Raw genomic sequence first — 25,249 nt, 5'->3', positions numbered from 1 at the left:
ACTTTACTGTTACAGTGAGAATAACGGCCGGTTTGGTTTTGACCCCAGTGTGTTCCAAGTTCGCTCCCTTTCTTTAGTGAACCCTTCGCCGTTTTACTCCTGCTTCTAGGGGTAGAGATCAGGTTAAAGGTTAGCTTTGTTTGTCACATGAGCATTGAAATTGTGCAGTTTTCAGTAAAAGACAGGGGATCAAATAAAATTTATTTATTTTGATTCTACTTATTGAGAAACAGTGTGGAGTAGGTCCTTCTGGCCCTTTGAGCCACACTGCCCAGCAATCCGCTGATTTAATCCCAGCCTAATGACAGGACAATTTACAATGACCAATTAACCTACCAACTGGTACGTTTGTGGACTGTGGGAGGAGACTGGAGCACCTGGAAGAAACCCACAAGGTCACAGGGAGAACATACAAACTCCTTACAGGCAGGGTGGGAATTGAACCTGAGCCGCCTGTACTGTGAAGCGTAGTGCTAATGACTCCGCTACCGTGCTGCCCTGAAGGAGGCAGTTTGATGCTGAAGAGGCTGCTTGGCCCTTTGCATCTCTGCCATTGATAAAGGATAACCTAACTGAATCCCTGTTCCAGAAAATTCCAGATGGCAAAGCTAAACACAGCAGCAACATAGAGAAGTTTCCAATTCCAAAAGCTCTTGAAGTAACATTCACTGTGGATCAAGAACTTTCGAAAATGTTGTCAAAAAGCATTTGCGTTCCAGTGATTTTATCACCCAGTGAGATTGACACTGGACATTTCTCTCTAAACCCCTTAGAATGGAGTCTTCTGGTTGATGTTTTACTTTTGCCTCTCCCAGTGTGGGAAGATGGGGGAAATGGGGGGGTGGGTCCTGCCCTGTCCTCAACCTCTCCTCATCTCCTTTAGCTAGACACAACATGCTGCGTCAGAATTGAGAGGCGGAAGGGAAGTTGGGGCTGCCCTTGTTCACTTTCTGCTGCCATGCTGATCACTTGACCACCCAGCCACAAATTCTGAAGGATAAGAGGGTAAATTCAAACTGCGATTCAGGCGAAAGCTCACTTGGCTGCCAGGACTGGAACTATTGTCCATGTTCTGCCAGTCTTCAGACTCAGCTACCTCAGTTTGTGCTCCTCCATCCACTAACTTGTCAAAAGCTCTGCTGTATGTAAACCATCCTGTGCCAGCAGGTCCAGATTCAGATTGAATTATCACACCTATCGAAATGCACAATGAAATGCACCACGTGCGTTAACAACCAGCACACACAAAGATGCCTTGGGGGTGGCTCGCAAGTGTCACCACACATTCTGGTGCTAATATAGCATTGCCAAAGTTCGACACAACAACAACCTCCTCACCACAGAACCCAGAACAACATGAGCAGCAACAACAACAGAACAGAATATGAAAACAGCAGCTCAAGAAGCTTCTTCCCCTATCACCCCCCACCCACACACACACACACACACACACACACACACACACTCTCTCACTCTCTCACTCTTTGCACTCTTTCACACCCACTCTCTCACACACTCTCTCTCACACACTCTCTCTCTCTCACACATACACACTCACACAACCGCCATGCTTATCACCATCTGACCACCCAGCCAGAAATTCTGACGGATGAGAGGGTAAATTCAAAATCTGTGATTCAGTCTCCAGTCCTTAATCCCTCTACCCATCAGTTCATTGATCCGCCCAGTCCCATGTTGCAATGCATAACCCAATACCCCTAGCTACTCCCTGTCCACGTTTTTTGGCCATCTCTATTAGCTTTGGGTTCATCCTCCTATCCTTCCTTTCTATCACTAGTGGCTCTTTCGGTTGCCTGGCCTTGGAACGAGCTCTGTCAGACTGATGATTTTCTCCATGGCTCAGCATCCGTTGTCATAAGCCTCTCTGTAAGGAGAGTGGGGTGTCTATCCATTAAATGCAATCTATCATTATGAATGAGCTCGCAGTGTGTTTGTTCTCCTATAAGGAGAGCCTGGACAAGTTTGTGTTCTTTTCTCTGGATTGTTGCGGGATTCTGATTCAGATTCACATATTTATCACATCAAAAGAAGAATAGGGATGGCAAAAGACACCTTTACGAGAATGAAGGGTATATTGACCAACACTAAACTAGGGATGACAACTCGCCTCAGAGTACTGAAATGTTACATTTATCCAGTTATGTTATATGGATCAGAATGTTGGACAATATCTAGTAACATGAGGAAACAAATTGAAGCAGCAGAGATGTGGTTTTTGAGGAGGATGCAAAGATTATCATGGATGAAATGAATACCTAATGAGGATGTCATGAACAGAGCAAGCACAAAAAGAGAAATAATGTATGAGATCATGAAAAGGCAACGTAACTTCATTGGACATGTTATTAGGAAAGAGGAGTTAGAATGCACAGTAGTTATGGGAAAGATTGAAGGGAAGAAAGCAAAAGGAAGGCAAAGACAAATGATGATGGAGACAGCAGCTAGAGAACTGGAAATGAATACCAATTAATTGATCCACTTGACCCGAAACAGGAGTGTGTGGGCCATGGCAGTCAAAGCTCAAACTGGACACGGCACCTGGTGATGATGATGACAGTGAAATACATCGTTGTGTTGACAGACAAGACAACCTAAGAATGTCATTACCACGAGAAAGTCTTCAGGTGCTGGAATTCCAAAGCAACAATCCATGGCGAAGAGTAAACAGTCGCTGTTTCGGGCCAAGTCCCTTCTTCAGGACTGTAACCAAAGGGGGAAGATGCCAAAATAAAACAGTGGGGGGGAAGGGTAGGAGGACAACTAGAAAGTGATAGGTGATGCTTGGGTTGAGTTGGTAATTTGCCTGCAAACATTTCGTCACTGCGTGAGGAGACATTGTCAGTGCACTGTTGATTGTGGTGTGTCCTCCGATTGCTTGGCCTTCATATTCTTAACAATCAGCTGATTGGATGACATTTCGGAAACTCAGTTATAATGTCGGGAAAATAATCTCGTCCCTGATTGGCTGTGTGGTGACAGTCTGATGGGCTGTGATAGGTGAAGCCAGGTGGGCGGGAAAGATAAAGGGCTGGAGAGGAAGGAATCTGATAGGAGAGGAGAGCGGACCGTAGGAGAAAAGGAAGGAGGAGGGGTTCCAGGGGAATGTGATAGGCAGGTGAGAAGACGAAGAAGCCAGGGTGGGGAATAGAAGAAGATGGGAGGGAAGGAGAAATTGGTATTCATGCCATCAGGATACAGTAAATATATTTAAGACAGGGTTGGTAGATTTTTGGATAATAGGGGAAAAGGCAGGTAGGTGGAGATGAGTCCATGGGCAGATCAGCCAGGATCTTGTTGAATGGTGGAGCAGGCTTGATGGGCCAGATGGCCGACTCCTGCTCCTATTTCTTATGTTCTTATGAGGCTACCAAGACAGAATAGAAGGTGTTGCTCCCCCACCCTGAGGGTGGCCTCAACTTGAACACAAGAGGAGGTCATGGACCGACACATGAAACAGGAACGGGAATTAAGATGTTTGGCCACCAGGAAGCTGTGCTTTTGACAGATGGAGCGGCAGTGCTTAACGAACCAAAGGACGTGCTGAGGGCAGACTGTAGGTGTTGCCACACATTCCATCACCAGCTTAGTGTGCCCGCAATGCCCTCAAAAGGATGAGGTGCAACCTGACAGAAATACACAACATTATGACAGTCCTAGTTGGGTTGACAGTCAGTGTCTTTTTCCCAGGGTGGAAATGCCAAATACAAGAGAGCACAGCTTTGAAGTGAGAGGAGGAAGGTTTAAAGAAAAAAACGAAGAAATGTTTTTTACACAGGACATGGTAGGAGCCTAGAATGTTCTGCTGGGGGAAGTGTTGGAGACAGATACATTTTAACCAGGACATGAACAGATAGGAAACAGAGAGATATGGATTATGTTTGTGGTAGATGAGATTCGTTTGGATCAGCATCATGGTTGGAATAAAAATTGTGGGCCAAAAGGCCATTTCCTGTGCAGTACTGTACTCTGGGGTATGTTCTACTCTATCTTCAAGTATTACTGGTTAAGTAGTCTCTGTGGATTTACAGGTAAAATCTCTCCAAGTTGAAAAGGAGTTAGAAGCTTTACAGCACGAAAAATGTTGTTTTTTTTGAAAGAACTGCTCCCTGTAGGATTCACAAATCAAACTTAAAGCAGGGTCGTAGAGGACTGATCACCGCCTACGTGAATCAAGACAATGGCCTGCTGTGAGAAGCCCTGGAGTTGAGTTTATCCTCACAACCTACAGGAGTAGGGGCCGGATGGACTTGCGGATGTAAGGGAATCAGTGGACAGTGAGCATGGGCAAGCACCAACTTCCCTGCTCCCCAGGTCACGGAATACCAAGAGCCCATCTCACGTCAACTGGATGAGATTAACTAACGCACAGAAGCCAGTTGATGAATGTGGGACCCTGTTAGTCAGCAAGAACTGCTTGCAGTTTGGTTTTAAAAAGAAGGCAGCAACATAACACGAACTTGCTGGAGCGCCTTGCCTTCTCAGAATTGCCTCTGTTGCACCTCCTTCCTCAAACCCCTGAATGTTTTTCCGAGGCTTTTTTGAAAGGATGCCTTCACAAACACCTCCTTTTACCACTCCCCCCCCCCCACCAACACCAACACCCGCTTTAGCTTTGTTACAGAAAAGGTGAGCTTCTGAGGTGAGCCCATTAGAGGATTTTATTGTGCAGATCGAGCAGGCTCTACCGCGGGGGCCTAGATATGATGTAAGGGAGCTTTTAGGTCTATTAGGAATTGCCTGACCGAGGACAGCAGCCAAATGATGATGATGAAATTAAAATTCAGTCCCAGCAGAAGGTTGGAGTGATTCAGCTAGCACCACTCTGCATCGATCTGTTCCAGCATTTGACTTTCAACCATGACAAAACTGTGGGTAAATTAATTGTTCTTCAGGATATTAGGCATCAGACTCCATTAATCCTCTTTGGAGCACGATACGCCATGAATACTAATCAGCACTAAAAGCTGCTGGCTCTTCTCTCTTTCTCCTTTCAATCTACACCAAGCTCCGGTGTTGGTCTGTTTTTTGGGAAGGGATTTTACGCCGAAACAAAATATTATAAAAATGATGCTCTTCAGGCCATGAGCTATTTACAACATCGAAATTTTATTTATTTTGCTCTGAAGCCGTGCTCTTTCTGGTATTGGGATTTTGAAGTCTTTTCTGACTACAGAGAGGGAGAGGGAGAATGAGGCTGCTGATCAATACACTGCCTAGAAATGGCGCAAAAATTAATGATCTGGCATCAGCATTTCAAAGCGTTACTGCCAGCAGATTCAGACTCTGGTTTGTGGGTGGGAGTCAGAACGGGGGTTCCCTTGCTGTGTCTACAGAGACGCCAGGCTGGCACTGGGCGGAACATCCCCAATGGTGCGGAGCCGCGCAGCGGGTGATGTTTCCTCGTTCCCTGCGGCGCAGGCCTGATGTGCTCTTCGTCTCCTTCTTCACCGAGGGCACGCTGCACCTAAACGGCCACGCAGTGTGAATATGGGACCAGAAAGCAGCAGCCTTCAAAACTCTTTGTAGTAAACTATAAACACAAGAGATTTTACACATGCTGGAAATCTTGAGCAGTACAAACAAAAACTCTGCAAGTCACACGGCATCTGTGGAGGGAAATAAACAGTTTCCATTTCTGGCCGAGACCCTTCATTAGAACTGCTAAACCTGACACCCAATTAGCTTATTTTAATTAGTATAAAAGCAGACCATTCCTTAATGTCCACTTTACCTCTCACAGGGATGCGCTGTAGACTTCCAGTGTGCCTGAGCAGCAAAGGAACATGAGTTTCTGAAGAAAATTACTTTAAACCTCACATTGGGGCGTCTGCTTAGACTTAGCATGTGTCCTGGGAGTGTGATAATGTTGTAATTCGATGCAAACCTGTGACTTGTGTACTTAATCACACTGTAGGTGGCCACCGTCGCCAAGTGTTTAGACGCTGCTATTTGGCTTGCTCTAAACTCAGTTCTGACTGGACGCTGCCAGCTGAACCCTGCCAAAGGCACTCTGGTGACAAATTAAAGCAAAAGGCACGTTGGATTCATTACGGATGGATGTGATTCAATCACCTGCAGGACAAGCCAGGTTCAACCCAACTGGAAAAACGAGTTTAGACTTCCCAGGGGAATGGCTTCACTTTGGACTTCTCTTTGCACCATCCGCAATACCTGAGCCTTTCCTTCACTGAGTTACTGTCATCCTGCTAGAAATAATTCCCAATGTTCTGAGACTCCAAATCCTCATGAAATTAGAAGAGAAAATGTGTCGACTCTTCCACCACAGAGAATGGAGCATACCTCAATGGCAGCATTTTGAAAATTATAAAGAACTACAGATTCTAACCCAAGGAGGTGACCACTTTAACTGGGACAGCACAGAGGTCTGGCGCAGGCAAACACGAAGCAGGAACGAGAATCTTTAGAAGCGTGGTTCTCTTCTGATAACTCCAAAAAAAGATTGAATTGGACGCCATCTACAAACATCTAAGAGCCAAAGAAGTGCGAGCAAAGGCTAACTGGAAGGGTAGACAATCAGGATCAACGCAAGCAAATTGGGGCAGGGGCGCTCCATAAATGTGAGCACTCCCAGGGAGAAACACCAACAACTGCATATTGAGAATATCATCTTGACTAGTGATGAAACGTCTGCAAGCTCGGCAAACACCGCAACATCAATCCCAGTTTCTCTTTCGCAGATGCTGCCTGACCTGCTGGGTGTTTCCAGCATTCTCTGTTCTGGCTGTATTAACTTGAGTTGGGTTACAATTGGTTGTGGAAAGCCTGCATGATTCTGATTTAAATTCACCTCACCGCACATCCCACCTTCCCTGATCTCCGTTCACTGAGGCTAGCTAAGTGAGGTTGGGGCCAGAAGATTGCAGTGTAGTACATTAACTAAACGGGGCACCTGCCTGTTGACAAGGCACGTTGTAAATCACAGTCAAGTCATCCAGTCACGGAATGCTATAACTTTAATTGAAAAAGCAGAATGAATCAAAACCTAAGTCATAGCCAATGAACTGAACTGAATGTTGGGCTTCTAAAGTGAAGGGCTGTTGATTTTCCTTTCTTGCAGCCTGTTTTGTTTCAGACTTTTAAACTAGGTTGTGCTGTTGAGCTAGATGTTTAGCCTTCAGAACCTTGAAGAACCTCTTTGCAGAGGAGGAGCTGTGTTAATGGAGTGATTATTTATTCTTGTTTACAAATCGTGTGCATTTCCACCTGATTCAGGGCTAAATGCGCTGTTAGTTAATTAATGTCTGTGTAATAGGGAGAAAAAAACAAACAGAAAATCTTTAAAAGCTACTGGTGCCTTAGATTAACATAATCCCAATATTCCTCACTCTATGGAAGAACAATTAGCTTCATGTTAACTCCTTCTTTCCCAGTGAAAACCAGAAAACAGATGCTGGAAATCTAAAAAACAAAAGCAGAAACAGTGGAAATACTTAACAGGTTAGGCTGCACCTATGGGAAGAGAAAAAAGCCCAAGGCTTCAGGTTAGAGACCCCTGGTTCTGAGTTCTGACAGAGTCTTTGATGTGAAACATTAACCCTTTGCTGATTTACCCACAGATGCAGCCTCAGCTGCTGAGTGCTGTTCTGTAACTTAAAAACATTGAACTAATTCAAATGAAGACACGAGAGTCCGAGAATGGGGGTCTGGCTTCGAGTTTGCTTTAAGGAAGGCACGCACACATCACGTGGTAGTGTGGTGATGTATGCTTTCAATGTATTTCTACATATAACCCTTCACCCAAGTTTAAAAAAAGCCTGTCTGGTTCCTTATCCCATCCTCATTGCCAGTGTTATGTTTTGTAACTTCAAAATATTAAACTAATTCAGATGTAGACAAAAGAGTCCAGGAATGCGGGTCTACCTTTGAGTTTACTTTAAGCAAGGCATGCATGTATTACCCAGTACACTTCTGATCCATTCAAGAGCCGTGAGGTAATGTTACAGCTATATAAGACCTTAATTAGACCCCACTTGGAGTACTGTGTTCAGTTCGGGTTACCTCACTACAGGAAGGATGTGGACACTATAGAGAGAGTGCAGAGGAGATTTACAAGGATGTTGCCTGGATTAGAGAGTATGCCTTATGAGAATAGGTTGAGTGAACATGGCCTTTGCTCGTTGAAAGAAACGGAGGATGAGAGGTGACCTGATAGAGGTGTGTAGGGTGATGAGAGGCATTAATCGCCTGGATAGCCAGAGGCTTTTTCCCAGGGCTGAAATGGCTGAAACAAAGGGGTATAGTTTTAAGGTGCCAGGAAGTCAAGGAGATGACAGAGGTAAGTTTTTCATGCAGACAGTGGTGCGTGTCTGGAACTCACTGCCAGTGGCAGTGGTAGAGGCAAATACACTAGGGTCTTTTAAGAGACTTCTGGGTACATGGAGCTTAGCAGAATACAGGGCCCTCTGATAGGGAAATTCTAGGCGGTTTCTGGACTTTATGCAGTCCAGGGTAGGTCTGTAGTCTAGTATAGTTTTGTGTTGTTGTTTTACATAGTTCAGTGTAGTTTTAGTACTGTTCATGTAGCACCATGGTCCTGAAAAACGTTGTCTCAGTTTTACTGTGTACTGTACCAGCAGTTATGGTAGAAATGACAATAAAAAGTGACTTGACTTGACTAGAGTGGGTTACATGGTCGGCACAACATTGTGGGCTGAAGGGCCTGTAATGTGCTGTAGATTTCTATGTGCTGTGTTCTAATGTCCATTCAGAAATCTGATGGCAGAGAAGAAGAAGCTATGGTGCATTGGTTAAAATTGGTAAAGGTCAAAGGGGATGGGCCAAATTTCTTTAGCCTCCTGAGGAAATTGAGGGATTGGTGAGCTTCCTTTGCCATGGTACCTAGGTGGTTGGACCTGTAAAGGGTATTGAGGGGCACTTTGTTCGTATTACAGTCACTGACACACAACGGAGATTAGGATGGACCTACTATAGTTGCACACCTGATTCTTAAACAAGATCATCGTAAGAACAGGTTTATGGAGTTTCTCCTCGAAGAGGAATTGCAAATGAGTTCATTTTCACTGTTGCACACTTAATACAATCCATTGTCAGATCACTTAATCAAATAAAACCAGCTTTCATTCAAATAACTCTCATGGAAATAAAAATGGTGCCTTAGTCAGAAGCAACACACACAAAATGCTAGAGGAACTCAGCAGGCCAGGCAGCATCTGTAGAAATGAATAAACAGTTAACATTCAGGACTAGTTTTTCCAGTGGTAGGGGTATCAAAGACAGTAACCACTGGGTTAAGGTGAGTGGAATAAGCTCTGAAGGGGACTAAAAAGGAAATGTTTTTACATAGAGTGTGGTTGATATCTAAGCTAGCTGCTTGAGGTGGTGGTAGATTCTGATTCAATCACTACACACAAGAGGCCTTTGGACACAACTTAATTTGGCAAAGGACAGAAGTGTAAATGGCAAGAAAGTCTTGCTGGATGTGATGGGCTGAATGGCCTGTATTTGTGTCATAGAAATCTATGGTTTTATTTGGTTCACAGATTATACAGCTACCTCGATGAGTCAATATACTGGCCCCGAATGAATCTGAAAAATATTGATCCACATCAATCAAGAAGATGCCAACTTGAATCCCATTCTCTGCTGATTTCACTAGAATGGCAGAAGAGTTTTCTAGAGGTCATGGGTTAAGGGTGAAAGGTGAGATGCTTAAGGGGAACTTCTTCTCGCAGAGGGTGGTGAGAGTGTGGAATGAGCTGCCAGCAGAAGTGGTGGATGCCGGTTTGATTTCAATATTTAAGAATAATTTGGATAGGTACATGGATGGGAGCATTATGATCTGGGTGCAGGTTGATGGGACTGGGCAAGTTGGTAGTTCAACATGGACTAGATGAGCCAAAGGGCCTTTCACTTGGCTGCTGCCCAATAATTCCACTGAAATATAGACAGAATAATCTACAATGATCTCTGAAAATAAATTTACATTATAAATATTGCTTTATTCATGAAATTTACAAATATATAATCAATTCATTTATATTTGTTTGTCACCACGTTCAAATCAAGCTCTTCCTGCTCTTTGCGGCACATCGCCATGACATCAATTTTCCTCTTCATGCACTCCTGAGCAAATAGTCCAAGATGTTTTCATCACACAGGTTCGAGCCCCCACGTATACAGTGATAGGAGGGTCCTGAACTGTGGTCTTTCTCCATTAAGTTGCCCTGTGGCAGCTGCATGAAGCCTCAGCACACCATGTAATCTTGGATCGTGGTAACGGCAGACTGGAACGTAACTCAGAAAAACTTGACTGCAGGTCAACAATCTACGTCTTTCACAGAACATCTTCGAGCTCCTGATGGAAAAGGAGGTGATGGACATTCTGAAATGTTTCCCCAAGGAGACCATGAAGGTCATTTGCATCATTGCAAGCGCTTCCCTTCAACTACAAGCTCTTGTTTATCTGGTGGCCTACCTCTCAGATTTTTTCTTGAGTTGCTGGAGCGTCAATGCCATTGCATCCTGTCCCAGAGGCAGGTGCGGGGTGGGAGGGATGAGTTTGTCACACACCCCCTTCTGGAATTTGCATTGCCAAGAAGATCTGGAAAATGGGATCTCTGTTGAGGTTTCTCCCGGACAGCTGCAAAACATTAGAATCTGTTCCCAGTGACACGCACTGAGACAAACACCAACTGTTGCAGGACGATTATCCACAGGGTGAAAAATATTCCACAGCTGCATTACAACACTCATAATTTGGGCGCACACAGGAAATTTGGACAATTGACTGAAGCATCAAGTAGAAAAGAACTTCATTGTCATTGCTTAAAACAATGAGATTGCATGCCTCTCCAGTCCATGCAAAACAGATACTTACAATGCATGCAGTACGGCTTAATAAAAAAAAACATATTTACATGCAACAAGTATCTTCAATAGTCCATAACACTCAAAGGCCATTGGCAAGCCAGGGTGTAGTATTATTCAGCAGCACAACAACCCTCAGGAAGGAACTGTTCTTCAGTCTTACTGTCTTGGATAAGATGTTTCTGTATCTTCTACCAGACTGCAAGAGATTGAACAGATAGTGTCTGGGATGGGATAAGAACATAAGCAATAGGAACATCTGGACTATTGAGTTGCTCCACCATTCAATAAAATAATAGCTAATCTGGCCATGGACTCATCTCCAACTACCTGATTTTTCCCCATAACCCTTAATTCCCCTACTGTGCAAAAATCTATTCAATCTGGTGTTAAATATATTAACTGAGGCCGCTTCTAATGATTAATTAGGCACAGAATTCCACAGATTCACCACTCGCTGGGAAAATCAGTTCCTCCTCATCTCCATCCTAAAACTATTCCCCCGAATCTTGAGGCTATGTTTCCTAGTTCTATTTTCACCTATCAGTGGAAACAACTTTCCTGCCTCTATCCCTTTCATAATTTTATGTTTCTATAAAAATAGGCCTTCAAAGACGTTATGGGAGTGCTGTAGGCATCGAGAGTTGTCCATTACCTCCAGGTCTGCTAGTTGAGTCCCAGTTCGTCCACAGAGTCATCTTCCTGCCGCACCAGGGAAGTCAAAGTGTTTCCTTTCCTAAGAAAAGATGTGAGTTAATTATCTGGGTTCTTTCAGCATAAAGTCACCATTGACAATTAGTTGCAACGAACGAGGCGAACCCAAATGCAGGACACAGGCATGGAGGTTGAGTTAGGATGCAGACGTGGGCGTGAGCGTTGAACGGCAAACATGAGGGAGTGCAGGAAAGCAGGAGGCAGGCAGATCTTATCTTGTCACGGAGCGTAGAAAGGAAAGCGGCAGACAAAACTTTTCTTAGTGCGGAGAGACGGAGTTACACAGGTAAACCTCGGTGCTGAAGTAAAACTTAGAATACTTATCTTGACACGGAGAGACTGAGTTTCACAGGTAATTCTCAGCACTGAAGCAAAACTTAGAATGCACAATCCTAAGTGGCTGGGAAACGTTAATTACCACACAGGCAAAACCAACAATCTGGCGACTAGTGGGTGGAAAGCCAGGGTTCTCATGCTGCAGGTCTTTCTTGATGAAAACCAGGTTGTGCTGCCATCAAAGGAAATTAGGAGAAAATGGGGAATTAACGGTTGGAACCGAGGCACAATCAAAGGGAATTAGGTTAAAATGGAGAATTAATGGTCAGGACCGTGACACAATTATTTTCTTTGTATTGAATTCCAGATTTATTTAACTAACTAAATTTTTTGCTTTACCAGTAGTCATGGTGGGATTTGAACTCACACACTGGATTATTAATTCAGGCCCTCTGTACTCCTAGTCAGTAACATAATCATAATAATTCTATATTCCTCTTTAGGTTTGTTTGTTTTGTAGTTAGTACATGATAGTACCAACACAGAATGTCTTCAAACCTTGGTTGTCTTGTGGTAGGCAAGTGATTGGAAGGTTATTGGGCAGGTGACAAGTGGGGTCTCGAACCCCCAAGCATTGTTGCACATGATGTATGAAGCACTCTGGTTTCCTCAGCTGTGTGGTCTGTGGAAGACAATCTGCAGCCTCACCAAACACAAGAGATTGAGGCGTGACCCCACCCCAAGACCCCCGGTTTGTGTGGATGCTGTGTCATTTGCTACCCTGTTATAAATTAATGCCACAAAACAACAAACAGTACACTGCATACAATTAAAGGAATTATACTTATGAATCTTAAGTGAAGGGTTAGTAAAGAATAGCAAAAAGAAAAGGGCCCATTCTAATTAAACAGTCAAATGTGCTCAAGTTGGAGGCCATCTTGAACTTCTCTGTCACTCACGCGCTGGGCCCTCGGTCAATGTGAAAGCACACACCGCCTTCCGAACGTCGCTCGCGATCCATCCGGAACAAACGGGTCTCCCACCGGATCGTGTGTTATGACCGGTTCCCCCCAGCGTCTTCTCTCTTCATCTCCTCTCGAACAAAAGCCCAAGACCAAACTTATTGTCCCTCACCAAGAAATTGGATGGCACACATTCCACATCATCCCTTATCTTCAACAATAACCCAAACAAGCTGAAAGCAGAACAAACAGCTCTGACAGAGCTGCTAAATAAAATACCTACAGCATAACAGTGAAGATGCAAACCAATGCATTGCATGTTGTATCCATCTATTTAATGTACCCCTCCAGAAGTGGTCAAATTTAAATGACTGCAATTAAAGAAGGAAGCATTTTTATTGGAAACATAGGAGTGTGCAGAAGAATGTGATTAGGTTGCGGAGAAAGGGACTATTTGGGATGGGGTGGACACCTAGATGGTCCAAGTAATGCAAATTCTGTTGGTGACATTCAAGAAGGTGGTGATTGTTTGTTAAACCAATCCGATGAAGGGTCTCAGCCTAAGATGTCGACTCTTGATTTCGATTTGTAGACGCTCGCTAACCTGCTGAGTTCCTCCAGTGTTTTGTGCGTGTTGCTGAAGATGTCCAGCATCTCTCGTGTCTCGGTTAAACAAATCTGCTCAGTTTGGAGATGGGGTCACTTGAGGAAGTTGCAGAGGGAAAGGACAAACTGCTGGAGATGTGAGTGTGGCACAGAGCAGTGCTGGAATCTGAAAAAAATGAAAGTGCCTGCAGGTTAGCCAGCATCTGTGGAGAGAGGAGAAAGCAAGTTGAAGGTGCCAATAGGGAAGGTTATTATCTGAAATAACTGTATTCCGTATAGTGTGCAAGGGCCAAACCACAGGGTCATAGCAAAGTACAGCAGTGAAACAGGCCCTTCAGCCCATCCAGTCCATACTGAACCATTTAAACTTCCCATCTCCATCAGTCTGCACTGGGACCATAGCCCTCCATACCCCTACCATCCATGTACCTATCCAAACTTCTCTGAACAGTTGAACTTGTGCTGGCCAGCTCATTCCACACTCTCACGACCCTCTAAGTGAAGAAGTTTCTCATGCTCACCTTGCACCCATGACCTCTGGTTGTAGTCCCACCCAACCCCGGTGGAAAAAGCCTGTTTGCATTTACCCCATCTATACCCCTCATAATTTTGTACACCTCTATCAAATCTCCTCTCAGTCTTCTACTTTCCGAGGAATAATGTCCTAACCTATTCAATCTTTCCTTATAACACAGATCCTCCAGACCCAGCAACATTCTTATAAATTTTCTCTGTACTCTTACTGGATGGACGAAAGGTGTTGTCCCTTGAGTTTTCACTGAAGGCATCTAACTCTGATTCTCTTTCCATAGATCCTGCTTGACCTGTTGAGATTTCAAATTCAATGTCAGATTTCTAGCATCAACAATTTATTCCTTTGCTTTCAAGTACCTCCATTTGTTCTTGTTTCAAATCTGCTTTGAGCTCTATGAGTGTAAGATCGTTATGATGGTGTGGACTGTGCCTCGCCAGAACAATTGTACTGGAACCTTTGGAAGTGATAATTAGATTATGAGGACACTCAGGCCTCTTTTATTGTCATTTAGAAATGCATACATGCATTAAGAAATGATACGATGTTTCTCCGGAGTGATATCACAGAAAACAGGACAAACCAAAAACTAACACTGACAGAACCATATAATTATAACATATAGTTACAGCAGTGCAAAGCAATACCATAATTTGATGAAGAACAGACCATGGGCACAGTAAAAAAAGAGTCTCAAAGTCCCGAGTCGATCGACTCCCGAGTCCCCGATAGCAGGCAGCAAAAGGGAGAAACTCCCTGCCATAAAACTCCAGGCACCGTCACCTTGCCGATGTCTTGGAAGCAGCCGACCACAGCCGACATTGAGTCCATCCATCCGGAAACATCAAGCTTCCGACCAGCCTCTCCGATACAGCCTCCCGAGCGCCATCCTCTGTCGAGCGCCTTCGACCTCGCCCCAGCCGCTGAAACACGCAGAGCCGAGGATTACGAGGCCTTCAGCTCCAGAGATTCCGGTTACCACACAGTAGCAGCGGCAACGAAGTGGGCATTTCAGAAGTTTTCCAGATGTTCCTCCGTGCTCTCATGTCTGTCTCCATCAAATCAGAATTGTGCACGGTCCCCTACTTGACAGATAATAGATATCTTCACCGAAGTGGCCGCTTGCACTGCCGTCGTGCCGCTATCTTCTTCCCCCTCCCGGGAGTTGCCTGTAGACAGAGTTGCATATCCTTGAACACACAAACAGTCAACTCCTGGTTCAAGGTTATAGAAGAGACAGTCTTGTCATTTTTTATCACCAACAATGGTGTTTATATTGTTCAACTCATCTCTCTTCCATCACCCTCTGTGGTTTTGTATGATTGCTTCACTTCCATTGGGAGTTTGCATGAGGCTGCCTCTAGACTGGCACATTGTAGTGACAGCTTCAAAATTCAAAGGAGATTTTATGAGCAAAGTACATACATGTCACCACATACAACCCTAAGATTCATTTTCCTGTGGGCATACTGAGCAAGTCTACAGAATAGTAACTATAACAGGATCAATGAAAGACCAACCAGAGTGCAGAAGACAACAAACTCTGCAAATACAAATAAATATAAATAAATAGCAATAAATAACAAAAACATGAAATAATAAGGTAAAGAGTCCTTAAAGTGAGTTCATTTGTTGTGGGAACATCTCAATGAATGGGCAAGTGAGAGTAATGATCCCCTTTTGTTCAAGTGCCCAATGGTTGAGCAGTAATAACTATTCTTGAATCTGGTGGTGCGAGTCCTGGGTTTCTTGTACGTTCTACTTGATGGCAGCAGCAAGAAAAGACAATGACTTGGGTGGTGGGGATGTTGGATGCTGCTTTCCTCCGACAGCATTTCATGTAGATGTGCTCAGTGGTTGGGAGCGCTTTACCCATGTTGTACTACCCCAAATCCATTATCTTTAGTTGGATTTTCTGTTCAAAGGCATTGGTGTTTCCATACTAGGCCATGATGCAGCCAGTCAATACAATCTCCACTATACATCTATAAAGGTGTCAAAATTTTTGAAGTAATGCCAGATCTCCGCAGACTCCTAAGGAAGTAGAGATGCTGCCGTACTTTCTTAAAGAACCTGTGATACACCAAATAAAGCATTTTGCCTTTTAAAACCTACAAGCTTGAACTGAGCAGGCTTCACGTCAACAATTGTCAGTGTCTATTGCCTTGGCTGTGGTGTATGACACTTAAGACCACATGCTGCAGACTTGATCTTGGGGTCCTTCCATTACTCATGCCATTAATCAATATGCACTAATGTGCAGCTTTGTATGGAACTCCTCCGCATGTCTTGAAGCCATTTCCAACATATTCGTCTTTTTTTTTGCTTTTCTGATATATGGTCATTAGCCTGAACTATTCACTGTTTATTTCTCTTTCTAGATGCTGCCTGGCCTATTGAATATTCACAATATTGTTGGTGCTTATTTCACCATACTGAAGTGTTGGAAAATTGCAATGATCGGTAACATGGACAAAATGGCAAAGGTACTCAGCAGGTCAGGCAGTATCTATAGAGAAGAACAAAGAGTGGACATTTCAGTTGAGCTTGCCCATCTGTATTGCATGCCTGGGAAGCACCACCTGTCCTGAACATAAACCAAGACTCACCAAAAGACTATTCACAAAATCCTGCTCTTAAGAAAGAAACAGAGGCACCAAGAGCATTGAAGCAAAACAAACAAGGACTTCTAGTAAAGCAAATATCACTTACAAATTACTAATATGCTTAATTTCTAACATATGTGCTCTTTCCTGCAAATTGCCATATAAAAATAAGCTTAACCTCTTGCCCTCACAAAATTCAATGCTTTGATGGAATGAAATGAGTTTTTAATGAAGACTGGCCTCTGGTGAAGTAAGGCTAATAACTAAGTAACCAGTGTTAACCAGCAAGAATGAGAGTGACAGGTAATTGCATATTGAGAGAATTCCGACTAACCTGCAGTAAAAACTATGCAATAATCTATAAAGATCTCTTCCTGCATATTACATCATGGATTGATCCCACTCAATACAGGATGTCACATGTTTTGCTAGTGGAGATGAGCAACTGTCCTTCAGAGAAAAGCCTTCTTAATACCAGTCTCTTTTTTTGAGAGGAGAGAGGGATGGTGAAGTTGTATAGAGGGTTTTCTCAACCGTTCGTTCTTTATGTGCTGTGTCGAATGATGTCGGTGATTGTGGTCTTTCAATGACTGAGATTGTTCTCGGCAAATTTTTCTGTAGAAGTGAAGTGGTTTGCCAACACCTTCTTCTGGGCAGTGTCTTTAAAAGGTGGGTGACCCCCGCCATTATCAATACTCTTCAGAGGTAGTCTGCCTGGTGTCAGTGGTTGCATGACCAGAACTTGTGATATGCGCCTGCTGCTCATACCCGCTCCCATGGCTTTATGTGACCCTGATCAGGGACTAAGCAGGCGCTACACCTTGCCCAAGTGAGACTTGCAGGCTAGTGGAGGGAAAGAGCGCCTTATACCTCTTTTGGTAGAGGCATAACTCCATCCCGACACCCACTGTACTTGCACAATTTACCTTGCTTATGCTTCACGGAGGCTTTAAAAGAGATTTAACAACAGAGTAGAAGCCAAACAAACCTTATGGAGATAATACATTTTTGTTTGATAAACAACATCCCTACCACTGCTTCCTGCCTTCACAAGTCTATAGACAGTTGCTCACCAGATCTCCCTTGAGATATCACACAACAGATGTTCCTCGTACAGCTTCAAACTAAGTTCCTCCAGCACTGTTACACAACAGATCTCTCCCAATACCAAAACACAAGATATATCTTGCAGAGATGTCAGAACTCCAGTGAGATGTTAAACCTGCTTCATAACAGATCCTTCTCAATACTGTTGCATAAACAGATCCTTTTAGTACTGTTGACAACAGATATATTTGAGTATATCTACATTACTGTTTCACTCCTATGTAACTGTGCATGAGATTTTTCCCAGAAGAGCAGATGTCAGATCTCACACAGCGTTGTTGAACTTCAGATCTCCCTTTCTGGTACTATACACCAGCTCACTCTGAGTACTGCTGCATGCAGTACTACTGACCAAGATCTTGCGCGGTATGGTGGAGATACATTTCTAAAAAAGGAGGTACAAGGCACTCCTACCCTGTAGGTCACCCTTGGGCAAGGTGTAATACCTGCTTAGCCCCCCAATCAGGGTCATATGAAGCCATGGGAGCAGGTGATGGATGGTCGTACGAGCAACTGGTGCATATCACAATACCTGGGTATACAACCACTAACGTTGGACAGCCAATCTCTGAAGAATATTGATCATGGCTGGCAACACCCATCTTGTAAAGGCACTGCCCAGAAGAAGACAATGGCAACCCACTTCTGTAGAAAAATTTTCCTGGAACAATCATGTTCAAGACGATGATTGCCCATGTTAAACAACATGGCACATGTTGATAATGATGAAGAACAAGATCTCCCCCAGCAATGATCCCACCATCAGCCTCTTCTCTTAATTAAAGGCTTAACCCATTCACAAATTATTCTCAAAATGTTATTGACCTCCAAATGGAAAGTTTCCCTTTGTCTACAAGATAAAGCAGGAGAAAGGGTTAACTACTCTGGTTCAATTAACACTATTCATCTGTTGCAATCATTTGAGTAGTCTGCTGATGGTCAGTAATAATAATTACACTGCACATTTTAACTAATAAAAAGACTTCAACATGATTGTAAAAACATTTATTTGAAACTCCAAAATCAAAATTGTTCAATAGTTTTATACAGAACACTACATCATGAAGATATATCTTAGGCCTCTGTCGGTCAGGGTCGACCATAGATGTTGTGTCCTAGCTGTCTAGATACCCAAACCAGGTCAGTACAATATGGAGAGCAAGCTGTTGCCCATGTAACAAGCTCCCTCTCTCCATGCATCTGATGAAACCAAAGGAACAGCAGAGACCAATGCAGTTTGGTACCAGCAACATCTCAGGAGTTGCCAGTCGACGTTGAACTCAACATAAGGACTCCTGCTCTGGATTTTTCCCTCACAGTTTACTCCCAAATCCTTCCCCATGAGTGGGTATAGCCACCAGGCAGTGGAGGTTTGAGATCAGAGTTTTCCTTCTCCTAGACAAGCTGCCAACCACAGCTGATGAGCCTCGACTGCCTGAAGTGACTGGTTTTAAGGTGCCAGTAACCCGCCTTCATCCCTTCTTCTGTCAGTAGAAACAGTTCTGACAGGCTTAGTAGCTAAGCCACACGTGAAGCCCAGGAGCGGGACTTTGTTGCCAGAGTCTGTTTGAGGTTGCATGCCATTGGGAGCATTCAATACTGTAAGTAATGGGCGCTTAACCTTCCCAGGCTAAAACAGCCCTATGGAACCAACATGAAGAAAGACTAAACCATAAATCTGTCACCAATCTAGACCTGGTGTATTTCTTTTGTTCATTTATTATGTTGTTTAATAGGCACAAAACTTAATATGGAGAGAAGCTAGCCAAAGATGTATGTTTGTCCATCCTGCTGCTGACAGTGCCTGCCTTGTTTCTCAATCTTGTAGTTCTTCAGGGAGCAGCCATCGGTCCAGACAACACTTGAGTCTTGTCTTTGGCAAACTGCTGTGAAGTGCAGACTGGGAGGGAAAGAGGCGTAAAGGAGGAGCGAAAGGTATTCTCATTAACCCAAGGTGAGATCATGTATTTTAATTGGCAGTGGAATGTCGGCAGGGGGACTGAGGACTATAAATGATCAGGGAATTGAAGTACAGTGAGAGAGCTTCACCTGATTTATCTCCCAGGGGTTGGTAGTCAAGAAGTTTAAAACCAGACAAGGTCCAAAACTGAAATAAAGAGCCACAAAAAGATCTTCCTTATTTGCCCTCACACCCACCCTCCCTCTAACTCATTTGTAGTGCATCAGGCTGTAGAGCCATTAACATTTCGTTGGTGATTTTCTGTTGCTGGCCTCCTTTGCCCTCCCGACAAACCTCAGCAGCAACAAGACTGACATGTTTGAAATAAAGCAAGAATTCAGACACAGGTGCTCATCTTGGCAAGTCTGCTTACTTCCCTGAAGCCGTTCCCAGGAGAACCATCACCAAAAACCATTAAAAAAAATAGAATGCAATTTCATTTTTACATAAATAAAGCCAAAATAAATTTTGTCTTAAATAATTTTGCGTGGCTTTCTGTAATTAATGGAAAGGAAGGTAATATACAGGAGTGAGAAGATCCTGAAGTGTTTGCTATGATCACATACAGTTTAAATTTGATGTACGAAGTTCAAACTCAAGAGCATTAATGCTTTGATTGTCTGGTGGTGTGATTCTGGGTAACATAACTGTTTCTGATCTGCCGAAGGTCCTGTTGTGACAGGAGGTATTAGAGGAATCCTGTCTGGATAGTGTCCTCTTTCTTCTGTCTGCATTATATTAATTATTTATGAGATGAGGGAAACAAATGAGATCTGAAATGATCTTTCTCAGTCACAACCTACTCACCTGTTATTGCAAATTTCTATTCAGCCAATCGCATGGCAGTTAGTCAATGCACAAAAATATGCTGACATGGTCAGAGGTTCAGTTGTTCAGACCAAACTTCAGAATGGGGAATAAATGTGATCTAAGTAATTTTGGCAGTGGGATGCTTGTTGGTGCCAGATGGGATGGTTTGAGTATCTCAGAAACTGTTGGCACTTTCAAGCAGAACCCTCTCTAGAACTTACAGAGAATGGTGTGAAAAACAAAAAAAAATCTAGTGGGCGGCAGTTCTGCGGGCAAAAATGTCTTGCTAATGAGAGAGGTTACAGGGGAATGGGCAGACTGGTTCAAGTTGACAGGAACTCAAATAACCACTTGTTACAACAGTTGTGCACAGAAGAGCACCTATGAAGGCACAACATATCAAACCTTGAAGTGGATGGGTTACAGACACAAAAGACCATGAGCATACACTCATTTGCCACTGTATTAGTACAGGAGGTAGCTCATTAAATGGCCGCTGAGTGTAGGTTAGATAGCTTTTCTGATATAGATCTTACATTAAAATATTACATAGCTTTTATATTATAGTACTGAGTCGCCACCCACAGCTCCAGCCTGCTAATTAAATTTGCTGACGACACTACATTGATTGGCCTTATCTCAAATGAGGTGGCCTGCAGGTAAGAAGTCATCTCCCTGACACAGTGGCGTCAAGAAAACAACCTCTCCCTCAATGTCACAAAAACAAAGGAGCTGGTTGTAGATTACAGGAGGAATGGAGAAGGGCTAACTCCTATTGACATCAATGGATCTGGGGTTGAGAGGGTAAACAGCTTCAAGTTCCTCGGCATCCACATCACCGAGGCCCTCATGTGGTCTGTACACAACAGCTGTGTGGTGAAAAAGGCACATCAGTGCCTCTTCCGCCTCAGATGGTTGAGGAAGTTCAGTATGGGCCCCCAGATCTTAAGAACATTCTACAGGGGCACAATTGAGAGCATCCTGACTGGCTGCGTCACTGCCTGGTATGGGAACTGTACCTCCCTTAATCGCAGGACTCTGCAGAGAGTGGTGCGGACAGCCCAGCGCATCTGTAGTTGTGAACTTCCCATGATTCTGAACATTTACAAGGACAGGTGTGTAAAAAGAGCCCGTAGGATCATTGGGGACCCAAGCCATCCCAACCGCAACCTATTCCAGCTGCTACCATCCGGGAAGCAGTACCACAGCATAAAAGTTAGGACCAACAGGCTCCGGGACAAGAACTTCTACCAGGCCATCAGACTGATGAACTCACGCTGATTTGAGTGTACTCTATATTACATTGACTGTTCTATTTATTATAGATTATTATAAATTACTATGAATTCACATTGCACAATTAGATGGAGATGTAACATAAAGATTTTTATCCCTCATGTATGTGAAGGATGTAAGAAATAAAGTCCATTCAATTCAATTCAGTTCTGTAGCTGTCAAGTTAAACAAATGTAGACACATTCTAACAATCAGTTAAAGCTAAACTCACCTGTGGAAAAGACTACAGTCCACCCAATGTTTTCCTGTCCCAGGAGAACAATCCACCAGCTCTGTGTGAGTGAAGCATTTCCCATTGGATGTGGATCTCCTTGAATCATCTTGTCTATTTGTGGGCAGATATGCATTATGGAAGCTTGATCCAGTGCAAGTAATGTTATGGCAGTCCATTGTAACTGAGAGGTGAAAGGGATTTTCAGCATGTCACTCTCAGAGGAATGAGGAAACAGAGGCAGTAGAGGGCAATTTGGCCCTTTATGCCTCCTCCGCCATCAGTGTGATCTTGGCCGATGTAATGTGAACAAAGTCACCAGAGAGAGAGAGACTGAGGGTAACAGATACAGAAGTTGTTTATTGAACAAAAACAAGCAGCAGGCATCATTACTGAGAGCCTTTCGGAGAAGAGGCCTTTTCGACCCCATATTACATGACAATTTAAATGCTAAAGATCAAAGGATAATTCTATAGTTACAATGTATCTACAATGCTTCCTTTGAATTACATATAACATTCACACCTCCTTCTTTGCACCCACACTCCAGACAATGTGAATCAACGTTGCCTGGTTTTACAATTAACTGCTCTTCTCAGCTCTAGGAACCCATTGTCCAGAGCTGCATTCTAAATTTCAGCTACAGTCCATGCTCAGGTTGCTGAAGTTAATATTTTGCTATACACCCTAACCTCACAATGTGCCCAACAGATGATCCTTCCTTCTAGCGCCATACTCCTGCTTTCTCTCCAACATCTCTTCATGCCTTCTGCATTAATAAATATACCCGCTTCCTTTCTGAAGGCAGTTAATGACTTAGCATCCACAGCTTTCTATGCTAAAGAATTCCGCAGAGAGTGAAGAAATTTCTTTTGATCATGGTTCTAAATTACATAATCCTTATTGCTAATTTGTACCACCAGTCCAAGGCTGCCCTGCCAATAGGGTACACCTCCCAACACCATGTTAGACTGGTCCTGAATTTTTCAGACTTTTATTAGATCCCCCTCTTATTCTTATAAATTCACTGTGAATGCAGGCCTAGTTAACCTGAATGCAGGACTAATTAACCCAATCTCAGTTTATGTATCAGTTCTGCCATCCCAAGAATCAGTGGAATTCTATACCCTCCATGGCAAGAACATGTTTTCTCAAGTAAGAAGACTGTACTTCACACAAAACTAAAGATGAGGTCTCAGCAAGATCCTATACCGGTGTTTTCCAATCTTTTTCAGCCCAATGTCCCTGTAAAGTCCCTTCATTTTACCACTGCCCCTCTTAGGCACAATATATTTTCTGGCACCTCCATGGTGTAAAAACATATCTACCATATTCTAACATGAGCAAAACGATTCTGCTTTGAATTTTTATTTGTCTTTAAACCAGTTTACACAGTGCCTGTGCACTGTACAGCAGCTTTGATATCAGTGTGATTCTTGAGCTTGATGGTTTTTAGCAAGAGTTAAGGTATTTGGCTCAAGTTGTGACAGCAAAAGCCTTAAGTCCCCACACATAATAAGTAGTTTCTGTTTTTTTTGTGAGTATGTGATTCACTGCACTGAAGCTTCTTTCAACAATGTAGGTGGATAGAAATGCAGCGAAGAGCAGTATGGCTCTTCTCCAAAGAGCAGGAAACTTCATATGACAGTGTAGCCACATACCACAAAAGCTGACGTTTTTGCTTCTTCATCATTCTGAATTACAATAATTTCTTCTTGCAAACTCTCTTCCTGTTCTTTCACTTTGCAAAGAAATGCCTTAATTATCCAGTCTGGAATTTTCAGATCATTCAAATCCTTGAATTGATTCTGAAAATCCTTCTTCAGTGACTTCAGGTATAAGCAATACTCTTGCAAATCACCATCTGTGAAAGCGAGTGCCATACTTTCCATGCAGGGAAACTGTGCGAACATTCTTCTCCCAATATCTTGATTATATATTTCCAATTTTACAATAAAAGTGGACACGGCACTTTTTGCCTGGTACATTGACAGTATCACCCTGCAGTTTCATATTTAGAATATTCATTTTGTAATACTGATCAGCTAGATATGCCATACCTCCACATAGAAGTTCAATCTTGTTTCCCAAGCTCTTTTCGACTTCAAGAAAAATTCAACCACAGTGTCAAAAATCAAAGAAGTGTTTTAAGCTGCAGCCTTTTGACAGCCAAAGCACTTCAAAGTCAAGAAGCAAGCATTCAACCTCTTCATTGTTATCTTGGCATAGCAGGTGAAGTATTCTACTATTTAACGGATGAACTTCAATTTTGTTGATAGCAGATATTACAAGAGTGATGCTTGAAAAAGGTCGCTGGCTGAGGTTTTTGGCTACGAGATGTTGACGATGAATTCCACAATGGTTTGCAAACAGACTTGGAATTTCATTTTTCATAAATGCCACTAAACCAGCATAGTGACCTGTCATATATGATGCTCCGTCCGTTGCACAAGAAATCATGTTCCTAATCAGAATACTTAAATCCCCAATATATATTTTAAGCTTGTCATAGATTGGTTGGCCTCCCACATCATGAAGACCCTGGAGAGACTTGTTCTGGAGCTGCTCCGGCCTATGGTCAGGCCACACTTAGATCCCCTCCAGTTCGCCTACCAGCCCCGACTAGGAGTTGAGGATACCATCGTCTACTTGCTGAACCGTGTCTACGCCCACCTGGACAAGCCAGCGAACACTGTGAGGGTCATGTTTTTTGACTTCTCCAGTGCATTCAACACCATCCGCCCTGCTCTGCTGGGGGAGAAGCTGACAGTGATGCAGGTGGATGCTCCCCTGGTGTCATGGATCCTGGATTCTTGACTACCTGACTGGCAGACCCAGTACGTGTGCTTGCAACACTGTGTGTCCGACGAGTGATCAGCAGCACTGGGACACCACAGGGGACTGTCTTGTCTCCCTTTCTCCTCACCATTTACACCTCAGACTTCAACTACTGCACAGAGTCTTGTCATCTTCAGAAGTTTTCGGATGACTCTGCCATAGTTGGATGCATCAGCAAGGGAGATGAGGTTGAGTACAGGGCTACTGTAGGAAACTTTGTCACATGGTGTGAGCAGAATTATCTGCAGCTTAATATGAAAAAGACTAAGGAGCTGGTGGTAGACCTGAGGAGAGCTAAGGTACTGGTGACCCCTGTTTCCATCCAGGGGGTCACTATGGACATGGTGGAGGATTACAAATACCTGGGAATACGAATTGACAATAAACTAGACTGGTCAAAGAACACTGAGGCTGTCTACAAGAAGGGTCAGAGCCTCCTCTACTTCCTGAGGAGACTGAAGT

The sequence above is a fragment of the Mobula birostris genome, chromosome 31, assembly GCF_030028105.1.
Source record: "Mobula birostris isolate sMobBir1 chromosome 31, sMobBir1.hap1, whole genome shotgun sequence".
Classification (NCBI taxonomy): domain Eukaryota; kingdom Metazoa; phylum Chordata; class Chondrichthyes; order Myliobatiformes; family Myliobatidae; genus Mobula; species Mobula birostris.
The sequence above is the reverse complement of the archived record's forward strand: the minus strand, read 5'-3'. Positions refer to the sequence as shown.